A 15,130-nucleotide genomic window follows, 5' to 3' on the forward strand; every position below is an offset into this window, starting at 1 on the left:
CACAGCTGAATTTCACTCTGTGCTTCTTATCCAGATGTAACTGCAGTCAATCTCTACATGGCCAGGGGGGTTGTGGAGGTGTGAGGGATTTCACTTGCCCAATCATTGGATGCATGTGCCCAGGCCAATTGCTCAACAATGAGGAGCTAAGGAATGCTGCTTGAGGAGTCAATCCTGTTTACAAGGAGGTGTCATTCATGGATCGTTATCCCTGTTTCTTTAGCTGTTACACATCCAGAGACAGAGATGAGAGCAGCAAAACCTGTAGGACAACTTGTGCTGGCAGCTAGAGCCACCCAAAACAAAAGCTTCCAACCCTTCCAGCCTCATGGGCTGGTTGAGCAGTATGCAGTTGGTCCATGAGCTGGGTGAATGGCATGGGGCCAACGCTGTGGGAAGAAGCCTGGTCTTGTGAGTGCTTGATTGACATCTTGGGAACAAGCTGTGGGTTCAGGCTTGTTCTCAGATGCTGCTGGGGCTCCACTGCTGCAGTTCTCACCCAGGCAAGCAGCATCCCAGCCAGAGTCAGGGCTGGATCTGAGTCGTAGGCCACATGTTGAGACCCCAACCTAAAATGTTCCCTAGAAAAGGTGTTGTCCCCCAGTATTACAGAAGGAGCTGCCACTGGCAGAGGTGAGCTGAACAACAGAAAATCCTATAGGGATGGTTGTGGGAATCTTCAACGTGCAGTATTATATATTGTCAAGAAAAGTGAATTTTATTTTTGACTTTTCACTAATTTGTAAATGTCCTGAACTGATCCTGTGCTGGTTTCCTACATAAACTATCCAAGCAGGGCCCATGATTTATGCAACTAACACAGGGTGTATGGAATTGACTTAGTACAGCTCTTGTATTGGTTGCTAAATTGGGTTACTGGACAATCCTATCAATTTGACTGTGAAATGAGATTAGAATTTAATTCAAATAGCTTCTGAACCTGGAGATGTCTGAAATCCAAGGCAGGATCAAAATCTGAATTTAGAAAATTCTTCCTATCTTTACAGTGGGCTAAGCCAAGCCTCCTGTTTCTAACAGCTGAAGACATCAGGTTATCAGAATCACATATGCTCAGAATCCTTGTTAAAATTCCTGTTTTGACTCCTCATTGTGTGGCATGATCTGAACAGCAGGAAAAATTTAAAATATTTAAAACCCCCAAATTATACCAGAAATTAAATCAGGCCCGTGAAATATTAAATCACAAATTTGGGGATTAACAGGAGTTAAGAAGTAGGGGTGTGTGAAGTGGGCCCTATTTGATTTGGGTTTGGATTCAGCCTGAATCAGGGACAGTGATTTGATTCGTTGATTCGGATCACTGTCCCTGATTTGATTTGGCCAAATCTGAAGATTCAGTGCAGATCCGGAGAATCAGCTATTTGGACCTAGACGCCACTTTAAAAGTTTTTTCTATGTACCTCAAGGTACCAGAACAGCTCGTGATCATTGAGATGCTGGGGCACATGGAGCGTCCCACAGGAGTGCAGAGGGCCCTCTGTGTACTCAGCAGTCTGCCTGGGGGCTGCTGGGTGGCCCCCAGTCTGCCTGGGTCTGCCTGGGAGCGCGCTGGGTGGCCCCCCCCGCCTCCCTGGCTCAGTGATCAGTCAAAGAGGGAACCTAGGTGCCCCCCCCTTACCCAGGAGCCACCAGTCACCAAGCCTGGGGAGCACGGGGGGGGGAGGGGGCCAGCATGCTCACCGGCGGACCCAGAAGTGAACCGGAACTGCTTCTGGTCCACTTCTGGGTCTGCTGGGGAGCCCCCCGTGCTACTGTGGGACACTTCGTACACCCCAGCATCACAGCATTCATGAGCCACCTGCTACCCAGAGGTACGTAGAAAAAACATTTAAAGCTGTCTCTATATCTGAATCTCTGAATCTTTCCGAATCTCTCCGAATCAATTCGGGGGTTCTGACTTGATTCAGGGAGATTAAAGGGTCCTCTGATTCAATTCGGAGATGCAGCCACCAAATCAGGCTGAATCTCTGCTGAATTGAATCAGGGACCAAAGCTTCGCACAGCCCTATTAAGAAGGCTTTTCATCTGTTTATGGAAAATATTATAAAACATGGCATTGCCTGATTGAGTCTTTCTTAAAACGGTGTCAATTAGGAAAACTTAGTTGAAATCTGTAGAGCAACATCTGGGTAAAACCAGTGTGTGTGAAAGAAAATGTAGATCCTAGAGTATGTTCCACAGCCTTTATTAATCAAAACAACGTAGTGCTGTATATTAGTTTAACCATTAAACAAGGACTAGCATTAAAAATAACACTATATTTTAAAAAGTCCCCTTTGTCATCCCCTAGGTTACTGGCTTATTGGCTTCACAGTGGAACATTCCCATGTTTGCATTTGGCCAGACTGCAAAGCTGGATAATACATTTTTGTATGACACCTATGTCAAAGTGGTTTCCCCTCTACAAAGGATAGGGGAAGTCCTCCATAAAAGTCTGGAATATTTTGGCTGGAAATATGTTGGTTTATTTGGAACTTCATCGGCTACCTCTACATGGGATAAAATGGATGAATTGTGGATGACTGTAGAAAATGAACTCCAAGTCAATATCACCATCACCGCTAAGGTTAGGTACAATACAGAAGAGCCAAGCCTCCATCAGGAACACCTCAAGTACATATCATCTGTTGCCAGAAGTAAGTTTTCTACTTCAAGTTTCTAGGTTGAAAGGAACTGTCTTAATTTATCAGAGCTGTGCCATATGAAGACACAAAATCACATACACTCACATTGTTTTGGCTTATTCTTCTAAAATCATGTCAGCAAGAAAAACTTTGGGGAGCAAAATGAGGACGAGTCAACCTAAAAGGATTTAAATATTCTCCTAACCCTATCTTAGAGAGAGGGTAGCATAAGATGTCACCTGATGTGCTGCCACAAACATTTTTATGGTGAGCAAATAGATGTCCCTACTCTTTGTCACACCACATCAATGGCCACAGCAAAAGACAGTGTAAAATAGTAGTGCTTTATTGGGGTGGACTTCTATTTGCTCTTTGACAGGAGCAGCCTGGAGCTGCCCACACTCTCCAACCACCCTGGGCAGGTGCTCTGAGGACTTGAGGGCCCCAATCCTGTGCACCCCGGGAATTCCTAAGTTGGACCCCTCAACCACCTCATGCCTGTATACTGGGACTCACATCACCCTGTGCCTCTACACTGGTACCTGTACATGAGAAGGCACATGTGCCTCACATCAAGGAGGTGAGGGGCAGCACAGTACCAGAGGAATTCCCAGAGCCCTGCTTCTCCAAGCCAGCCCCTGTGCTGACTGCTGCCTCTCCGAGCATTGTGGTCAGTTTGGGGTTGGCATGGATGCCAGCATAGAGGCAAAGGAGACTGGGAATTGCCTGGATCCTGCACTGTTCTTGCTAGGGCCTGCACAGACTCGTGTTTCCTGTGGAGGCATAGGTTGGTGTAGGTCCCAGTGTAAAGGCATGGGGTGCCAGAGATTCCTTGGGTCCTGTGCTGGAACCCACACTAACCCATGCTTCTGTGGGGCAGTGAGGGGTCCGGGGATCCCTGAGGAAGGGGAACATGTTGCCTGTTGTTCTTCCCTGCCCAAAGCAGAAAGAATGTGTATTTTGCCTATCACCACTTCCATTGGCTAAGTTTGTTTATACCCAGAGAACCCACTGCCCTCAGGTTCCACTCTATACATTGTCTCACAAGGAAACTGAGTATGGCTATACGAGTAAGTCATATTCTCTTACCTTGGATCCCCGCCAAGTTATTCAGACTTCAAGGTATTGCCCTACACTCGCCTGCCACGTCTTGATGGTATTTGTCTGGGAGGATGGATGTTCTGGCTTGCACGTCCATCTGATCTCATCACAGATCCTTTGCAGGGCTCCAACCTCCCCTGTACCCTGCCCCTTTCCTCTCAGATGGATGTTCACTGTTCTCCATGGATGGTGAACAGAGACAGTCCAGGCCTCTCTCTCTCTCTGACCCTCAGCTCATGGTAGCTCCTCCGGATTCCTCCTCAGCTCATTTGCTCTGAAGAATCTCCTCAAATCAAAGAAATGTTGTCTCTCTGAGGTCCCTTGGAGTTCTTCCCTTGTAGGTCCTGAGGCCTCTGCCTCAGTCCTCTTCAATTATCCTCTTTGGGGCTTGTAGGTTCCTTTTCCCTTTTCTTTAACTTAAATCAAATTGATGGGCTAAGGGTTCTTTCCCTCTCTCTCTTCCCTCCTTAGTCTGGAGGGATTTAAATCGAAAGCAGAGCACCAAGCTGGGTCCTTTCTCATTATATTGTTTTCTAACTCAAAATTAACCGGTACCTCTCTCAGGTCTCATCTCCCCCCTTCTGTGTCTATTTTGTCATTGGCAGTGTGTCCCTCCTTGGCTCTTCGCTTACCGGCAAGACACCTAGGCTCTATTCTTTATGCTAGCAGCCTCAGGGTAGCCTCTGTCCCAGTTTTGTGCTGCAACCAGTCCACTTTCATTCACTCCCTTTTCCTCATTCCTTGGTGGGTTGGCCCAACCACTTCCCATGGGGATTCTTCCCCTGGTTGACCAGCCTGAGCTTCTGTGAGGACTGGGTCTCTGTCATTCCTCCTTCCCCTGGTTACTTATGTTTCTCAGGCAAAAGGCTTGATCTCTCTCGATGGCTTGTCTCACTCTCCACAGCTCTTGAGGGTCTGGCATGCTGGGCTGCTCCTCCAGGTTCCTCCTCTTTCCTGATGCCTCAGGTCAGGTTTTCTTCCTAGGAATGCTGAACTTCCCTCAGCATCCTCTCTTTAAAACGGCCCACCACCTGCTGCAGGCCATTCGGGGCTGGTTCGGGGCACTCCCAGGATTGCTGGCAGCTGTACTCCCCCAGCTGCTTGAGCTGTGCTGCATGCCCGGATCCAGAAAGGTGAGGTCCCCGGTGGGCTGTTTCCGCAGGAGTATGGCAGGGGCTGGGACCCTGTTCCTGCCACAGGCTACAACTTGTAATTAGTCCTTACTGCATATTAATTTTTACCATCACGGTAAGAAACTCTCCAGAAGCCTCAATCTGCTACTTCCTGGCATGTGTTTTGCTTTATTATTATTACTATAATTATTTATTCAGCAGCCAGGCAAAGATGGTCAAGGGCTTGGAAGGCAAGTCATATGAGGAGAGGCTGAAGGAGCTAGGAAAAGGCGTTTAAGAGGGGACATGATAGCCGCCATAAAGAAGAGGGAAAAGTGCTTAAATACTGCAATAAGGAAGAGGGAAAGCACTTTTTCTCTCTTGCTGCAGAGAGGACACCAATCAATGGCTTAAAGTTACAGCAAAGTAAGTTTAGATTGGTTATCTGGAAAAACTTCTTCACTGTGAGAATAGTGAGGCAATGGAATAGATGCCTAGGGAAGTTGTGGATTCTCCATCACTGGAGGGGTTTAAGAAGAGGCTGGACAGCCACCGCTCAGGGATGATCTAGGTGTAGCTATGCCTGTTTTCTAACATGGATATTTCCCATGCTTCTAGGCTTTGCTGGTTGCTCCCCCTCCACCCGTCCTTTTTTCTGCTATATGTATCCAGGTATTTTTAAGCCTCCCCGGAGGCATTGAGTATTTGCTAGAGCTAAGGCTGGGGATTTCAACTGAAGTGTGGTGATTTTCCTGCTTGAGGCAAAGCCAGAGGTTCCTAGCTAGAGGGTCTTGTCCTTCCACTCGGGGTCAGACCCATTGCCAAATTTGGGGTCAGGAAAGATTTTTACTACGTGGTCAGATTGGTATGAACTGGGGGGGAGGAGGGTTTGCCATCCTCTGTAGTGGGGGGTGTGGCCCTCTACCTGGGACCTCTTGAGCATGCAGTGAAAATATTTTATAGAAGCAAGACATTGGCTGTTGTGGTTCCCTTGCTTTACCTCTCACTATCTATTGGGAAGGACACAGAAAACTTTATAAACAATATTGCATCTGTCTATGTAAATACAGGAAAGCAACTGCAGTGACTATAATTATCATCACATTCAATGCAGTTTGTATCATAGTAACATGGGGACTCTGACATAGATCTTTCAGGCTAAGGTCATTAAAAATGTACGAACAAAAGATAATCCCTGTCCCGAAGAACTAAACAGTCAAGACACAGATGTGAGAGAGGAAATAACAACAACCCTGTTTTTGCTTGTGGGAAACTATGTAACACAGGTGAAGTGACTTGCCCAGTGACGCACAGTATTTCAGGCATAGCCAAATGTTGACAAGATTATTCAAAAATGTCATTTCACTTGATGGCAGTGTTTCAGTGCCCAATATCTTGGGTTATTCGTACCACCACAAATGGGATATTAACTTCTATTTAATGTGGCTGAACTCTTTTTATTCTTATGTTTTGTTGTTGATTCAACCAAATACAGCCACAGGTCTACGGACAAGTAGCAAATAAGATAACTTAGAATACAGCATTGATTTTTTATTTTTCTTTTTTTTCCCCCAGCCTGAAATGAAATTCATTGTAGTAACTGTCAACTACTGTGGGGAAATGATCTAAAAGCAGTGGACAACACACTGGTGACAATTTCTATGTCAAGTTTGCTTCACTGGTTCATAAGAAAAAACAGTTTATACAGGGATGTTGTTTTTTAAGTAGCTCTTTGGCAGCTGGTACTTTTCCATATACAACAGATTTCTAATGCAGACCAGGTTCTTTAGGTAAGGGTTTGTCTACAGATTTCTCCCAGAGACAAAGGTTAAATCTGAATTTTGCAATGAACAGGGAATTAGTAGGGATGATTGGGAAATTTCTAACAAAATGTTTTCCCAAGAGAAATGGAGGTTTATCCGTGTTAAAAAAAAAATGGAGTGAATGAATGGAATAGTTTGGGTCAGTGTTAGCATTTGTTTCCTCCTGAAATTCCCTAGTGCCTTGTAGGAGATACAGTTCCGACTTTTTCATGCTCTTCTTCTCCCCATTGAACTTAAATGTCTGGCTGACTTGCTTCCCATAATATGTTCACACTCAGTTGCTCTGCCACCATGATGTGCCTTGGAAAGGGTGCCAATGGTGTCATAAGGGACCCCTAGAACTAGAGTCCCTTAGCAGGAACTGCAAGGACTGAGACGTATGCAGACGCTAATATGGGCAGACAGTGAAATGTCAGGGTTGGGGGCAATGAAACACCGCCATCGAGTGAAATGACACTTTTGAATAATCAAAGATTTTGGAGGGTTTTGTTTACAAAAAGTTTTTTTTCATATATAAAACTTCTGTCATTGTTCAAAAGGGAAGCAGATGTCAATATATATTAAAATATCTGATTACTTGATTTCTGATATTTCTTCTATTCTTCCCTTATGGCCCAGTCTTTTAGGTTACCATGTTATCTGCCCTTTTTGAAAGCAACCTCTTCCATGCATAGCTGCAACTCCATTTATTTGCACGCTGTTGTCTCTGAACAAAGTGTCCTTCCTCTCTATGGTCTAAGAGCCAAGTCATCCAATGCTCAGGTTAGTTACTTGAGCTGTCCACCGACAATTGGCTTTTCCTATATATGTAACCAAGGCACTTGAGTCATACTGTAAATTTAATTTGTTCTTAGCAATAGAATAAGGACTTACCCTGACAGTTAACAAACAGCCTCTGTCTTTAACTGCATCTGAAATCCTGGTGACAGTATGTTTCAGTACTTCCTTGAGGTACAATTAAGTACACTATATTCACTGGTTCATGAAAGCTCAGCCAATAAACATACATTTTCACAGGTAAGGGAAGAGGAGAAATCATTGTTAAAAAATTACACACATTTGAGAACTAGTTTATTTTTTTCATTGAAATAAATTTTACAAACACTTTTCAGAAAAAAAAATGGTCAAAATGTTCTAGGTTTCCTACAAGAATAATAATGGGAAAATGTGTTAAATAGAAGGAAACTGAATTTTAATTAAGACTATTGTGTTTCGAAAAATAGTATCTTATTGCTGTTCAAACAAAATTTTACCTAGAAAAATTTGGAAGACCAAATTTTTATGGTTAGAGTTTGAGAAACTGAATCACTTTTGGGGGATGAATTATGAAGGATTAAATGTTTTAAAAATCCATTAAGCCAATTAAATACATTTTTTATTGATCACATCAGTGTATCTGATGCAAGTTTTTTATTTTGGGAACTGTGACAGAGACCTACTCCAGTTTAAAACCTGCTGGCTAGAGAAGCATTGGATTTATGAAGCAAAGTGGATACAACATTTTTCTCCTTGTTTTTCCCTTCTGTGCCCAGGATGTTCCCGTAGATTGGAATAATTTAATAGCAGTCTGTGCTGGATCTTTAGAACCAGCTAAGGGGTTTGGGTGTTGCAGTTCAAATATTTTCCTTTTCACTGGTAAGGGGATAGCGAGGGTTATCAAAGGCTGACATTCAGCTTCCACACCTTTACCATATAACATCATTAACAATGAGGAAGTACACTCCCTCAGGTAGGCAAATTAGATTAGAAAAGTATGGAAAACTGAATTCAGTTGCTGTACACATCTGTTGGCCTACCTACAGATTTCAGCTGGATAACTTCCATTCACCTCTCTGCATGTACAAAGATGATCTTTCCGATCTTTCCTGTTATCAATGCCCTTAGCCCCAAGAGTATCCTGAAAATGTGCTCTTTTTTCTCCTTCAGAGTGCTACAAGCCAACGAAGTGTAGGGTAAGGACTTTGCTTTTATCTACTTGCTGTAGATTAGGACTTTGCTTTTACCAAGGAGATAAGTGTCCATACATGAGTTTAGAAATACAATAGACTTTGGCATAAATCCTGCTGACACAGGCCAATATATGCCTGCAAGAACACATGCCGGAATATGAAATTACTGCCCACTTTGAGCTGCATTGGAGATATAATTATACTGTAAGTTAGAATAAATATACTTATCAGTAAAGGATGGAACAGTTTAATCAGGGTTGATCCTGCCTTAAGCTGGGAGGTGGACTAGATGAGAAAGTTTCAGCCCTACTTTCGTATGATTTTGGCTCCTTTATTGAGATCCATCAGCACAGGCAGCGGGAGGAGAGGGGGGCTAACAGGGCTTAGACCCCCACAAAAATGGGGCAGTGGTAGGGGGGAGGCAGCCCAGCTGTGGCCTTCCTGCAGCTACAGGAGGAGTGGGGAGGGGTACCTGCAGGCATCAGTGAGGGAAGGAGTGGGGCTATGGCTGGGGGAGGGTCAGGCACTCGGGGTAGGGCTCAGGACTGACCCTGGGATGGGGAAGAGGACAGGACCATTGTGGTGCCTACCGGGGCTGGGGCTGGCATGGGCTGGAGCCAGTGCCAAGGCTGGCATGGTGCCCACCGTGGCCACAGCCGACACAGGGACAGTACCCAGTGCGATGCCTTCTGGGGCCGAGGCTGGTGCAGGGATGGGACCAGGGTGAGCCAGGGCCGGGCATGGGACTGGAGTGAGCATGGCACCCACCAAGGCCAAGGCGGTCAGAGCCAGCGCCTTTCCCCTCCTCCTGACCCCTCCCCCTCCCTCTGCAGACTTCTCCCCAAGTTTTTGGACACCCCCCAATTTTTTTAACGTTCCCCCCCCCACAATTTTTTTTCTTCCTCCATCTATGTCCATTAGATTGTGCCAATGTAAATCAGTACAGAAAGGGAAGAGCTAATTTGTCCTTCAAAATGCTGCATGAACTAGGGTCAGAGTCAGAAAACTCTGAGGACCATCAGCGTAACTTAAAGGGCAGCATTACATCTGTGGAAGTCTGCATGCCCCCAGATGCTAATTATCGGCATCTGGGAAGGATGAAGGATTCTGTTTGTAGTGCTCAGATTACCTGGCCCCGAACTTCTTGACAACATGCAGTCCTATAGATAAGTGACTCACATGTGTACGAAGGACTCCAGTCACACTTGATTATCAGCATAACTTAATAGTTGCTTTTAATGACATTTATAAAACCTAGTACAGTGTGCCTCTAGCAGTGTCCCAGATTTCTGGGATTTCCGTATGGTCAGCTGGTATTGAGAGAAATCCCTTCTTCAGCTTCGTGTCATCAGCAAACTTTGCCAATGTACTTTTCATCCCCACATCCAGATCATTGATGTAGCTGTTGCAAAGCACCGGTCCAAGGACTGAACCCTGGAGTTGCTAAACATTCAGAAAATGGAGGGGGAAAAAAACTAGAAGACAAATAACAAAATCAAAGAATTAAATGAGAAAGAATATTTGAAAAGAGTATCCAGGTGTCCAGGAATTGGAACTCGTGGTAGCGGTGAAGTCTTTTATTAGATTTTGGCAGGAAAAAAAATTCTTTAATTGCAAGCTTCCAGGCACAAGCACCCGTCTTCAGACATAGGAGAAAAGATTGTAAAAGTTCTCCCAGGTAAAAGTGAAAGTTCATGTTTCATAGGAGAGTTGAAGGTGTGGTCAAATCTCCTGTTTGGAACAGTTCATTTATATGTAGATTAGGCTCAGAGAAAAGTTGAAATAGTCCGTTTGCCTCGAAGTTGTTTCATGGCAAGCATGATATAGAGTCATATTTCCTTCTGGCCATGATGTTTCATATTTCCCAGAAGAGTAAAAAGATGGAATGCTCTTCTAGGCAGGATTTTCTTATGTGTTGAGGTGTCTCTGAGCTCTGATGGTGCAAATTACCCCCAACAAAGGCAGGAGCAGGGTTTCAGGTTTCAAGGGGTCGAACTTGAAAAATTCCTTGTAAAATTATGAAGATTTCATGTCAGTTGTTTCTCAAACTGATTGCAACAGGGTTACTCACATGAGTAACCAGTAGGTGAAGGGAGTATAATTTTTACTCCTTAATTTCCAGCTACCTTTGAAATCTTCCAAATTAATCAGGTATGATTCACTTGTTCATCTGACACACAGTGATCTAAAAGAAATGTTCTCCATAGGCATGTTCAATGTATACACACAAAACCATTTAATTCAACTGATGTTTAATAACATCCTGGATAATTGCAACAAGTCCTTTTTATTTTGTGATGCAAGACTTACGGAAGGAAAATAACCACATGCGCCAAATATATTTTTTTTCCCCTTTTGCAGTTATTGTTCTAATCTGCAGCTCTGCAGACGTCGGGCCAATTATGCTAGAGGCTAAACGGCTGGGATTGGCAAATGGGAAGTTTGTTTTCTTCATTTTGCAGCAGTTTGAAGTTGACATCGATGTGAGTATTAGTACTTTGATCAGATTTTTATCATTGACCGTTCTCAATCGGGGAGCTGCTGTCACAAGGGATTTTACATCACACACGTTGTGCTGAAAAAAAGAAAAAAAAACCATGACCCTGACTGCATCACAATATGCAATAATTTATATGTATTATTGGGGTCAATAGCTACATCTTGTAGAAGGAAAATCATTATTTTAAAAATTAGCTGCTGCTGCAGCTGCCTTCGAATAATTTTTCTCTTTCAGAACAGTTTTTTGGAAGAGGCACTGCGTGACGAGAAGAACGGCAGTGGGCTGGAAAACTACCAGTCTGTATTTCTGATTGGCCTCCGCTCTTACAGAGGACATGCATTGTACGTAGATTTTGTGAAGCAAGTGTGGGAAAAACTGAAGGAGCAGCCTTTCTCCAGTTCACTATCTTCAGAGGAAAAGGTTTGACGTGATGGTCTCTAATATCTACCTGTGGCCAACATTGGGCTCAGTTTAGACCAAATCCCAGCCTGCCGCCCTCCTCCCCCGCTCTCCAAATCCCCCCCCAAGGCTATTTATATAAATGGCCTCAAATCGTGACTGTATTTGGGCCACCCAGTTATGAGTTTCCAGTCCCAGTGATGGGAGTGCTTGAAGTTAAAGATAAGTAGGACTTGTTAGTGTTTTCCTTTACTCTGATGGCATCATGTCTGGACTGTGTTCTCGACTGATTGAAGATACAAAGTATCAAATTTATGGTTGTTATTTGTAGGCGCAGATCTCGCTGCCGTTACTGGAAAGGTTTAAGGAAACTGAATTTGGCATAAGAAAGTTAGGTGAAACTGCTCTAGCCAGTTTTCTACGCCAAACATTATGTTCCTTCCCTAGGGATAGGGGCCCTTCACAGGTCTGCATCCTGAAGCACAGCATTTTCATTTTTCATTTTTAAGGTGAGTCCTTATGCTGCCTACCTGCACGATGCAGTCCTGCTTTATGCCTTGTCTCTGAAAGAAATGTTAAAAGAGGGGAAGGATATCCGTGATGGAAAAGCACTTGTCACCATTTTGAAAGGCTACAATAAAACCCGTTTGTATGGTAAGCTGCTGGGGAAAGTTTCCCAATCATATGTAAATGATTTAAGCAATGAGAAAATACACTGAAGGTGTGTCTATGCTGCATTTGGAGGCAACATTGAAGTTATGTGTGGGCAAGCTAGTGTAGGCATACTTAAACTAGTTTTAATTTAGTGATCTTGGGTACCAGTAACACAGCTTCAGCACAGTTTTGCTACTTCAGTCAGTATTCGGGGTCCCAGCTGACATGTTTAGTTCATGCTTGAAGCTTTTTTCCACAACAGTTTTATTGCTTTTAGTACCCAAGTGTTGCTAGATTAACGCTAATTCAGGTATGTCTTTACACCCTTCAGTCACAAGCTCCAAATGCAATTAAATGTGGCTTTAGGAGGAAGATTTCCTTGATTTCCATTGTGCAATGTACAAATTAACTTCTTTGTGCAAATTACTTGCTTTGAAACTACTCTATAATGCTAATGAATTGTAGTACTCTTGCAAAGGTATATAGAATTTAGAAGTAAATGTTGCTCTGTTATGATAGTATAAGTGCAGATATATGCATCGAAGCTGCTCCTCCACACGTTACAATTCGAGAGCAATCCCTGGGTAAAGAGTAAAACAGTAAACAAAGATGACAATATTCAACACCAGATAAAATCTTCCAAGCTGCCTTTCGACATCTCCAAAACCATGTCTTAAGAGAACATGAACATCAGGAGTCAAACCACACTTCCCTACCTTGTATGGGTGTGAAACTTGGACAACATCTTGGAAGCACCTTGAATTTTTGGATCGTTGCCTTCACTGATGTCTTCAGAAAATGCTCCGTATCAAGTGGAAAGACAGAAGAACAAATAATCTAGTCATAAAATGTTGGCATTCTGGCTTAACTTAATCCAGAAAGCCAGAGATAATATGCTGCTATTTTTGCAGTAGTGGCTATTTGACTCTAACCATTGGCTTTTCTTATGCTTTAGCAAGACATCAGATGATAGCGACAAGCCAGAGTGCCACTTAAAATTACAGTTTTAATGCTATTCAGGGTGGGCTTGAAAAATTAACTTTGAAAAATTTTGGCTAGGGATGGTCAAAATATTGCCGGGGGGGGGAACCTTTAAAAGTTTTCTCTGAATATTTTCTATTTATTTTATTTTAAAATTTCAACAATATCTTGAAATTAAAGAGATAGTGAGCTGTTGTACCTCGCCCAGCCTTCCCTTCAGCAGAGAAGTGCCTGGTGGGAGGTTGATGTGTTGATGAAGGTGCAGAAGGGAAAAGGAACTGATCTGAATAGCCAATAGGGTGTGTAAGTCACAAATTAAGGGGACATATAAAAGTTGTCTGGCCTAGGTAGTGACATTCATTCTGAGTTAGACTTGAGCAAAATCATCTGATTTTAGTTTACTGTCCTGGATTGATATAAAAGTAGGCAAGCACTTCCCTTTAACTAATAGCACCAAGAAGTCAGCTGGTTGGAAATTTGAAACTCTCTAGGAAAAACAAAAGTTGTCTCCTTTCAGTGGCAAACCAGTATTCAGTCTGGCAGGGGAAATATTATGATCACCACAGTGGTTTCCCCAGGTACAGGGGATAACCACCTTTCTGGCATGGGGTACCACCCATGGAGGTAATGTATAGTTATTCTCCCACATTTATTGCCCGTGGGAAGATCTTGGCTTTATGCCCACTTTATGGAAATGCAAGACTCCTCCTTAGCTTGCTCCTGCTGCTGTATGGCTGAGGGTGTGCAAAACCCAAGGGCATCCAAACCCCAAGCCTTTGGGCTTGGGCCCACATGTAGGATGCCCACCAAATGATTTGGAAACATCTTAAAGCCCCAGGTGGGGGTGGAGGACGTTTGTGGATTTGTAGGGCCACATATGGTTCTTGAATGACTCACAGATTTGGAACTGATTTGGTTTGCAACACCAATATTTTTGCATTAAAAAAAAATTCAGTCCATTGTCAAATCAGCGTAGGTAAGATGGGGATAAGGTTCCAAGTGCGTTAAAATAGCTCTGAAGCTAGACATATTACGCTCACCTTTTAAACAGAAGTGATTTAAAAAAAATAATTGAATTTTACCCACTCTTTTACTCAGCTGTCTGCTGCTCTTGTGTCCTGAAAAATATCAGTCCACCTCATTTCCATTATTAGAAAGTTTTCCTGATGGTATTTAAGCACTTCAAGGAAGGAAAGAATCCAGATTTACAGAAACTCCATCAAATGAGTCTGATTTATTTTTAGGAGGTTCAGGAGAAAGGTCCCTCTAGAAGGCAAATAGAATTACACCTGAGCCAAAAGTGGCCAGACTTGCTGATCTGGGGATATGACTACATTTATCTTTCCAGGGGTTACTGGCCTGGTGTATGTCGATGAATCAGGTGAGCGGTGCATGGATTACTCTGTCTACAATCTGCAGAAAGCTGGGAACTCATCATGTTTTATTCCTGTCCTTAATTATGATGGCAATGGAAAAACAATCAGGTACTGTAGTGATGATATGGTAGTGAAAATGACTCACGGGTGATGAAAGTTGCCTTTGTGGCACTGAAGTTGTGTTTAACTCCTCCAAAAAGACTTATGCAGTGTGCTGTCCTAGACAAACTATGCGAAGGATTGAATTTCACCCCCAGTGATCATATCTGCCTACTGGCTGATGCAAACCCCTCCATTTCCAAGACTCCTGCTTTACAACGCAGATTTCTGCAACGATCACTGCAAATATAACTTTGCAGAGCTCAATAGTAGCAAATAAGTTGCAGCACGGCTCTATGTATGGTGCATGTAGCACATTTAGCTGAGCTATTTTATGATCTCTTATTGAAGTAATGAAATTAGCTTCTTTACTACAGTGTTGGCAATCCCCACGTTACAGTTACATATACGTGAATACATGTTATGGGCAGGGGCCTATGTAAATCACGTTTTTGCGGATTTCACAGAAACTGCAAAATCCAGGGTTGCCT

This window comes from Crocodylus porosus, unplaced genomic scaffold (genome assembly GCF_001723895.1).
Source record: "Crocodylus porosus isolate Cpor-Errol unplaced genomic scaffold, CroPor_comp1, whole genome shotgun sequence".
Lineage (NCBI taxonomy): Eukaryota > Metazoa > Chordata > Crocodylia > Crocodylidae > Crocodylus > Crocodylus porosus.